This window comes from Cucurbita pepo, unplaced genomic scaffold, assembly GCF_057944985.1.
Source record: "Cucurbita pepo subsp. pepo isolate OVF unplaced genomic scaffold, ASM5794498v1 scafford_8, whole genome shotgun sequence".
NCBI classification, from domain to species: domain Eukaryota; kingdom Viridiplantae; phylum Streptophyta; class Magnoliopsida; order Cucurbitales; family Cucurbitaceae; genus Cucurbita; species Cucurbita pepo.
The window spans coordinates 335,462-345,472 of NW_028257913.1; the positions used below are offsets into that span (position 1 = coordinate 335,462).

Consider the following 10,011-nt stretch of genomic DNA (forward strand, 5'->3'; position numbering starts at 1 on the left):
TATTTATGACTCATATGGATTAGGGTGTACTTGTTAAGAATTTTTCTTTAGTTGTATTTCAAGACTTAACAAAAAAACTCTTGAACGAGAACCCGAGATATTTTAAAGACCTCCCGATGAGTAGTGCAATATGGTCTTACGACAATGAATACGTCGTAGGAAACTATGAACACCTAAGTGTAGGTACTTCAACTATGTCACAAGGAACCCGTGAATCCTTGGACATAGGTATGTAAATTGTATCGCACCGAACACATGAAGCTTTGGATGCAAATATTAAGACTATGTCACGGGGAATGCATGAAGCCTCGTGCATTTATTTATTAAATATAAGGAACAAATTAAGGTAACAAAAGTCAAGAGATAGGAATTGAAGAAAGTTCTCTTTAAGTATAGGAGTTGAAGAAAGATAATGTTTCAAAGATTTTCTATTAAGTTTCAATGTGGTAGTTACGAGTGACTGTGAGGTCTTTTAATTCATTAATACCCACAACTTGTATAATTTAATGAACTAGATCTTCGAGAAGGTTTTTAAACTAGTTTGTAATGGTCTAAATAAATTCTAAAGGGAGTAATTGGACAAACTAGCTAATAATTATAAATTTTAGTGTTTAAACAAAATATCCTTAGAACCCTGAAATGTTTCATCAATATTCTTAAAAAATAATAATAATAATAAATAAATAAATAAAAATAAAAAATAAGTTTATTGTTAGTGAGATGAAACCGTTAATATCTTGTTTGAAAATACAATTCAACTTTCAAACGTTTTGTTAATACTCATAATTTAAAAAAAAAAAATTAAAAATACTCTTAAATCACTTTTCTCTTCAATTTTGTTTTGAAGTCTCTTGTTTATGGACATTTCCTAATATGAATATAATACAATTCAATATTTAAATAAACAATTTATTTTCAATCTTATTCTTGAGTATTTTTAAATTGGTGTTAACAAATTCGTTCATATACATAAGAATACAGTTTGACTCGTCTACTCTATTTCGAGTCAACAAAGATATCATAGGCTTTGCAGTGTACCCAAAATAAAATGGCGAGACCAAGTTATCGTTTTATCTATTCATATCCTACATGAGAAAGAACAATATTACTAGCGAACAAACGAAGACCTTTGTATGTTAGACTAACATGATAACCAACTATACCACAAGACTAAATGATGTGCAAATTTTGTTCTATATTATGATATAATGTTATAAAATCCAGGAGTAAAAAGAAGGATAAAATTAGAATTTTAAATTTTTTTTTTAATTCTAGAATTAATTGTGCAATATTTGAAGGCTTTCATTGTTATTTGAGCAATAGGTCCAACTCTTTAATTGTAACAACTTACAAAAAATAATAATTATAACAATAATAAAATAATTAACCCATCCCTTCCTTCACTGATATCTTAGGACTCCTTCCTCAAATATCACTCTTCAACCCCTACTCTAACTACCGGTTATGCTAGAGAGAATAAAAAAATAGATCATAAAAGATTCACATACAAAGCTAGAGAAAGAATAAAAAAATAGCTCTTATTCCAACTATCAGTTATGCTAGAGAGAGAATAAAATGGCTCTGATACATGTTAGATGAACACACTCTCGATAAAAAAAAATTAAAAATTAAAACTAAATATAAAAAATGGAGATTTAGTGAAAAGAGCTCCACATAAAACAAAGAATTAAAAATTAAAATTAAATACTGGGAGAAAAGAAAATATAAAAAAATGGAGATTTAGTGAAAAGAGCTCCACATAAAACAAATGAATTAAAAATTAAAATTAAATACTGGGAGAAAAGAAAATAACCCCGAGGAAAAAATAAAATACAGACCAAGACTAATAGAAAAAAGAGGAAAGATTCAATAAATAGAATTTAAAATTAAATATAAAAAAAAAATGGAGATAGAGTGAAAAGAACTAAACCCAACAAAAAAAAAAAATTGAACTTTAAATATCTTGGACTTTTATTCATGCAAATATTCTAATGTTCACATGAAATCTAACATAATCATTATAAATTAAAGGAATAATTTTGTAAAAGTTTGAATTTAAAACTGATGTCATGGGCTCACATAAGTTGACTTGGATTTCAAAGGATAGAATTGAACTTTAAATTAGTGACAACAACTTAAGCTAATCAGGTAAGTGGCCTTACTATCGGCACGATTATATTTGATGCTGACACGTGCCCTGTGGTTTTGCATGTGTCATAAACTTCATATGTGTGAATTGTTTATAAATCGATATGACTATGATATGTTATGTATATGTTATGATACGTGAATGATATGATAACTCTTACATCATCATGTGTTCAATGATATGTGTGAGATAGGATACGAGAAGGATGCGATAAACGTAATGGAACGATATGACTAAGATATGATTGACATAATCAATGATATGTGTGAGATAGGATTCGAGAAGGATGCGATAAACGTAATGGAACGATATGACTAAGATATGATTGACATAGCATATGGTTAGGTTATGTATAGAAAAGGATATGATTATGATAGAACGATATGGTTAGGATACGTTCCTATAACGGTATGACTCAGATTCATAAATAAAACGATATGAGAAATGATATGAAAAATGATATGATATGTTCGCTAGAGGGATTGTATTAAACAATAATAAAAACGAAAAAGATGTTGTGACCTTGTACCCCCCTTAACGGGTGTCCGGGGCACTGAGAGCTGAAAGGAGGCTTAGGTCCTAGTCCGTTATGATGATAGGTCCTGTAATTGCAAGGTCCTAGTCCGTTATGATGATAGGTCCTGTAATTGCAAGTTAAAGTGACTATAATGTAGTTTTATGTTGACTACAATGGATTTTTTTTATGTTGACTACAATGGGAGTCGAACCCACGACCTTCTGTTACGAAGTCAAACGCGCTAATCCACTGCGCTATGCAATCATTTTTTAAAGTTTATGCAAATACATTAATATTAATATAAATATATATTTTTATACTTTTATGTTTGAATTCCTACTTATCATACCGTAATGGAAAGTATGGGGACCTGATGCATAATTGTGTGTTCATGTGTATCGAGATACTGCCCGATTATGATGAGCACGGACGCGTACTTCATGAGACTGATTGTGATCATCTTATTCGCCATAATGCTACGACAATCATTATTCCCTACGGGTGTCCAGCAACAACTCTCAGCGAGTGCTAGCCAGACCAGTAGGCCTAGGGAGCGTGCGAGCCTGCCTAGTGGGCCCACGTTCGTAGGTGTGGGCCATGTGTAGAGAAGTATTACACATCTAATTTAGCCTGAACTAGAAAGCATTCAAGAGAATGAAATGAACTCTTGTACAGTTGATGACTACATTTCATGTGACTTCATTTCATAACGCCAATAGTCGGGCCACTTATTGAGTACAGGGGTTCCTACACACGGCCCACACGTCACATTAAAGACCATGGAACTTGTGTTACGATAAGTTGCATTTTATTTATTTTGTAGTCCTTAAGTTAGATTAGGACATTGTTTTATTCTTTTTTTGTTTTATATAAATTTCACGTTGTTTATTTTTCGTTATTTTTTTTAAGGTTTTAGTGCAAATGTTTAAGTCCATGGCATTGTGTTATGAATTATTTAAATGAATTTTTCACACAAAAAAGAAGAAAGATTTCAGTATTAAAAAACTTAAACTAAATATAGAAAGAAAAGTAAATACAGACCCAAAATAATTTGAAATAACTCTATCAATTGTTTTATACAAAATCATAGAAAATAAGATTTTTAATAAAAAAAATATAATTATTAGGTACCTAACATTTACTTTTAACGGACCAATCTAAATTATAGAAATAATTTTATTGGGTTCAAACTTAAAACTGATGTCATGAGCTCACATAGGTTGACTTGGATTTCAAGGGATATAATCGAACTTTCATTAAGGATATATTCGTGACAACAACTTAAGCTAACGAGGAAAGTGACCTTACTATTGACATGGTTATATTTGATGTTGACACATGCCCATGGTTCTGCACGTGTCATATATACTGATATGTGTGCATTATTTGTGAATCGATAGAAGTAAGATTTGTTCATGAAACGTGAAGGTTAGGTTACATCTTGAAGTACTATGGATATGAGTGGTTGATAAAAGAATATAGTTAGGTTATGTGTAGAAAGAGATAGGATTATGATAGATTGATAGAACGATAACGTCAGGGTACGTTTATGTAACGACATGACTGTGATAGGTATAAGAATGTTAAGGCTATGATAAGTTAGGGAACGATATGACCACGAAGTGTTTACGATATGTTATGATTATGATACGACATGTGAATCATTGATGTATATATATTCTGATATGATATAAAGACGATATGAAATATGTTATAGTAAGATATGTGATAAAATTGACATGTTTATGATATGAATATTATGATGCGATATGTTATGGCATGATACGTATATGATGAAAATTATTATGCTTGGAAGCACGAAATGTTATGATTGTGACACACTTATGTAATTTGAATGATATGATATGATTGGCATGCCAAACGACGAACTAACATGAAATACAACCCCAGCGTATGCATGAAAGATATGATAAGTGATATGAAAAATGATATGGGATGTACGGAACGCTAGTGGGGTTGTATTAAATGATAATGAAAATGAAAAAATGTTGGGACTTCATGCATTATTGTGTTCTCATGCATTGGGGGATACCCTTTACCCTTCACGATAGTACGGACGAATACGTTATGAGGCAGGAATACGATTATTATGGTTATCATAATGCTTCAATGACCAAGCAGGAAAATGATCATTATGTTTATCATAATGCTGCGACGGTCAGGCAGGGGTACGATCATTATGGTTAACCTAATGTTGTCGTGACGGTTACTAGTTCTAACGGGTGTCTAGCCTAAGGAGCTTCCGGAGTATGCTCGCCTCACAAGGAAGGTGGCCCAGCGGTGTGCGAACTGACTGGTGAGTCCATAATTGAACGTATGGGCTATGTGTAGAGTATATGATACATATCCCAATTACCCGTTAGGACAGTACCGTCGAAAAATGGATTTAAATGATAGGTCCCGTCATTGCATTCACATGTTCTTGCATTTAATCCCTAATAGTAGGGTCACTTACTGGGTATTTCTTAAAATACTCAACCCACATGCTACCTTTATTTCAGATTAAGACAAGGCATTCCTGTACGGCTGACGACGGCATCGCAACTGGAGACTATGACACATGCATAGAGTAGTCGTATTTATTTTCTTAGACTTAGACTAGGATAGGATGTTTTTAATTTAAACGTTCATTGATTTTATTTAGCCTTTTGTTGTGTTGTTTTTAAAGTTGTTTTCGAAACACGTAAGTCGATGACTGTGTTTTAAGCTGAAGGTTATGATTCATGAAAGTTTAAATGAAGTATTTCCGCATTCAATATTTATGATATGTATACAGTCGCGACCTTAATTTAAGTAGAAAATTTTGAGTTGTTATAAATGAACTGTCCGGATGATCAATAGGTGACTTGTGCATCGTTTATACTAAAAAATGATGCAGAGTTAATAGTCGGGGGAATAACCGGGGGATTCTCAGCCAAGATGGAAGTGTGATACAATAAACCTACTTTTAGCTTTTATGTTTAATCTAGTTAAAGTATTAAATATAAATGTGAACGGTTCAGATTAAGTTTTTTTATTTTTTATTTTTTATTTTTTATTTTTTATCTTTTTATATTTGATATATCTAATATATTAAATAAACACTTCAAATTAAATATATTTTTCTCTATTTGTATTTATTTAACATATTAAATATTTATTCCAACCCTTCAAATTAGATCTCTTTTCTTAGATTAAATTTTAATTTGTACCCTTCAAATTCTTCTTTTAACTAAATTAAAGTCTTAATTAATCAATTTTCATTCGTTAACTATATATTTAGAGTTGCACTTTTATGCACGGTAGAACAAGTTGTGTCAATTGATATAATCATTACAAGCAAGTCAATCATTCACAATTTTTTGGTAATTACAACTGAGTCAAAAGTTTGTTATACCCCCTAATTATATCTTTCACCTTAATGCCCCTAATTCTCTAATAAACCATTTGTCTAAGATTCAATCATAAACTAAGTCCCTCTTGAGCACGTAAGAAGGGTGGGCCCCATTGTTCAAATCTCAAAATCAACACTAACGGAAACTACTCATCTACTTACCATATATGAGAATGGGTGAAAGTCATCTAATGTGTTATGAATTATTTAAATGAATGTTTTCGCAAAAAAAGGTCAGGTCAGGTCATTCATATCGTAGCGACTCTATTTTAGTAGAAAAATAGGGTCATTACAATTGGTATCAAAGCTCTAGGTTACAGATTCTGTTGACTTGCATACGACGTAGTTTTAGTACGTTCCATGGTTCCACCACTGATGCTCCGTCGCCATAAAGTAAGTCATACGTAAAATAATAAAAAAAGATATTGAATGTTATTGTCAAGTGTGCTATTGTTGAATCAGTTGTGTGTTTATAATGATATAGTGTATGACATATTTTTTGTATCGAGAGATCCTCACTTAAGAGTAATTACGTGTTGATTATAGATCATGTCACCTAGAGGACGTGGAAGAGGGTGTAGGGGAAGAAGATGACCCCTTGTTAGATGATGGGGTAGAGGTAGAGGGAGTCCACCTCGTGAAGGATCAGTAACTCAAACTGACACAACAGTGCCACCCCTAGTGGCACCGATGCTTAGAATGGACCCCATGACTACCATAATGTGGGAATCATTCTAGGTTCGGATGCAAATGGTGGTGACCACCCAGCAGACCAACAGTACGCAGTCATTGCGAGAAGTTTTGTATGCAGGATTTCAAGGGATAGATCCTCGTACCTTTAACGGTGCCTCACGAGACCCAACAAAGACACAATTGTGGCAATCATCAATTAAGACAATCTTCTTATTAATGAACTGTCTCGATGATCAAAAGGTGACATGTGCATCATTTATGTTGAAAAATGATGCGGAGTTATGGTCGGGGTATAATCGAGAGATTCTCAGCCAAGAATGGAAGTGTGATACAATAAATATATTTTTTGCTTTTATGTTTATTATTATTATTTTGTCTATTTATATTTAATATATCTAATATATTCAATAAAAACTTTAAACTAAATATATTTTTTTCTATTTGTATTTAATATATTAAATATTTATTTGAACACTTTAAATTAGATCTATTTTCTTCTTTATATTTAATATATCTAATATACTAAATTTTAATTTCTCTTGTAACTAAAGTGAACCTTTTAGTGTAATGAGCATATGAGTTATCAAAGAGACCTTATGAACATATAGATTATAAGATTCAAGGACCCAAAATTAAATAATTAAACTGTTTAATTAATAAATTTTTATTGATAACTATAGGTCACTCAACTATATATTTAGAGTTGCACTTTTATGCACGGTAGGAGAAGTTGTATCAATTGATATAATCATTACAAACAAGTCAATCATTGCACTTCATACATTCCAAGCGGCATAGTCTCAATATCTACACTCAAGGCTTCATACGTTGAAAGCTACGAAGTCTAAGTTAGGAACATGCTATATCGTGGGAGGTCTTAAGAGTTTCTTGAGTTTCTTAGTTTAAGGACCTTGCTCCCTTATTCTTGAGTGGTACCTACAAGAACATGATATACTGTGCGAGGTCTGGAGTTTCTTGAGTTTCTTAGTTTAAGGACCTTGGTCCCTTATTCTTGAGTGCTACCTAATGTTTTTCTTACCTTGGTAGTTGTAGAGCTTGTATAGTATTTTTCTTGGTTCTCAGTCTTCAACATTGATATTGGTTGATTGATATGATGGTAGTTGTCAACCTTATGTAAATTCTAAGGTTTGTAGAGCAATAATCAGTTAGGATTTTTCCTCCCTTTTAGAAATTGGTTGTTAGTGGATGGGGGAATGTACTCATTTTTATTTATAGTATATCCTATAGAACCAATTAGTTCATTTAGTCTTGTGGATCAATGTCACTAGCCTTCTCAACATCATTTAGCCTGTACGACGGATTTCTTGAGTGTTCTCTTTTATTTATAGCATGAAACAACTCGAAGCATGGGTCTACTTATTGATACGTTATGAAAAGCTCCCTTGAATCCATTTGATTTCTTTTTTACCGACAAAAACTCGTGCTTGAAAATAAATATAGTTATTGGGAATAAAAAATGAAACAATGAGATTATGGATTTCTTTTATTTCTACGATTTAGTTGGTTGCTTGTATCCTATTTAAACATGAACATTAATGAAAATTGGACTTTCGATCCCAATTATGTTTCTCATTCTTAGCATGGTATCAAAGCTTCTCATTTTTAACCACTTGAAATCTTGAAAATATCTTTATGCCCTTATAGGCTTTGTAAGAAGTTGTAAGTCATTTAGAGGGGTTTAGACCTTGAAATACTTTAAAAGGTCATGGGGGCATTTTGGTCATTATACCACCTAATTCTTGGTTTGACCTCTGGAAATGTTCCAATGTCATCAATCATAATAAAAAATAATAAAAGAATAATAATAAAAAAAATAAAAAAAAGGGGGCCTACTACAAAGTTTCATAGCATTCAGAGGCCATTTAGATCATGAACCGAAGGTAGGTTGCCTTAAGGGCATTATGGTCATTTTATACCGTTATTTGGTTTAACTACTCAACTTTGTGCAATGACTATCAAATTGCATATATAATCTTAACATACCATAGTATGCTCAAAATTAAAAGTTGGGCCGGAATTCATTTAGTGGGTTATTTTGATGTTACCTAAATCTCAAGAAATTTGATCGGTTGAGGGTCTTAACTCATGGTTCTTGATATTTTTCTTTCATATATCTTTAATTCATACTTGATTTAATGTTTATATAGAAATTCAAGCAATTCCTACAAGTATTTCTTAAGAAAAGTCTAAGATGGTTACTTACCTCGTAGTTGACGTACGGGACCTCCGTTCTCGAGAAATTGGTATCCTAATTGCTTCAAATTTTCTTTGACACAATCCTTGGGGTGTCTAGTTTCTATAACCATAAAGTTTTCATGACAACTGTGATGATGTTAATATAACACATGCGGAAGCAATTTGGATCTTAGGCACTCTAAGTACATCAATTATAGTAAATTAGCTAGCATGTTTCAAAAGCATTAAAACTCAATGAGTTTGAATATTAACCTTTTGTCGCTCAAGTTTCTTCACGAACCGGTTTCGAACCACCTCGAACATACTCGTCACACTGTTCTATGGTTTAGTCCGATATGAGCTTGCAGAGGGACCTAATGGACCTATAGATCATGGGCTCCAACGATCCAAGATTAACCGGCTAAACTCATTAACCTTGTTAACCAACATTCGTTAACCACTAGGACACTCCACTATAGCCTAGTAGTAGCACTCCCCTCACTATAGATATATTTCTGTCCATTTGATATAACCATGATTAGTAAGTCGATCCTTCACAGGTTGTTCGTAACTAGAGATGGGCCAATTTACCGTTTTACCCCTAAAGTTACTTCTTGTTCCTTATGTCTCACTGATCCTCTAATGAACAATTGGTTTGTGGTCTAACCAGTAAACCGAATCCCTCTCAGGCCAATGAGAGGGTGGAGCCCCTTGTTCAAGACCTAGAGTCAGTGCTTAATGGGAGGCCTATTGAGTCGGCGAACTAGAGCCACTCTCACCCATGAAAATCTAAGGATAATTCCGAATAAACAGGAGTTCATGGTTAGCTCAGGGTTCAAACCGAGTTACCTAGGTTATCGAATGAAAAGAAAATCAGTCTCAACAGTAAACGACATTATAAAGTGAGAGTGGTTTTCTTCATGGTCCGATCTTATGCATTACTCATTGCATAGGATGCCCCCACTCACACGTCTCCACATGTACAATTTAGTGATCACATTGTTTATATCATATACAAAAGTGGGCCGCATCCATAGTGTCCCCAGAATAAGGTACTCAGCC

The 10,011-nt window shown here is 32.9% G+C and overlaps 1 non-coding gene across 1 annotated transcript; it reads right to left on the reverse strand.

Annotated features, from left to right (window-relative positions):
• Positions 1-2,856: 2,856 nt before the first annotated feature.
• TRNAR-UCG (transfer RNA arginine (anticodon UCG)) lies at positions 2,857-2,930 on the reverse strand. Its single transcript has one exon. It is a non-coding gene; the product is annotated as a tRNA-Arg (tRNA).
• Between the last annotated feature and the right edge of the window lie 7,081 nt (positions 2,931-10,011).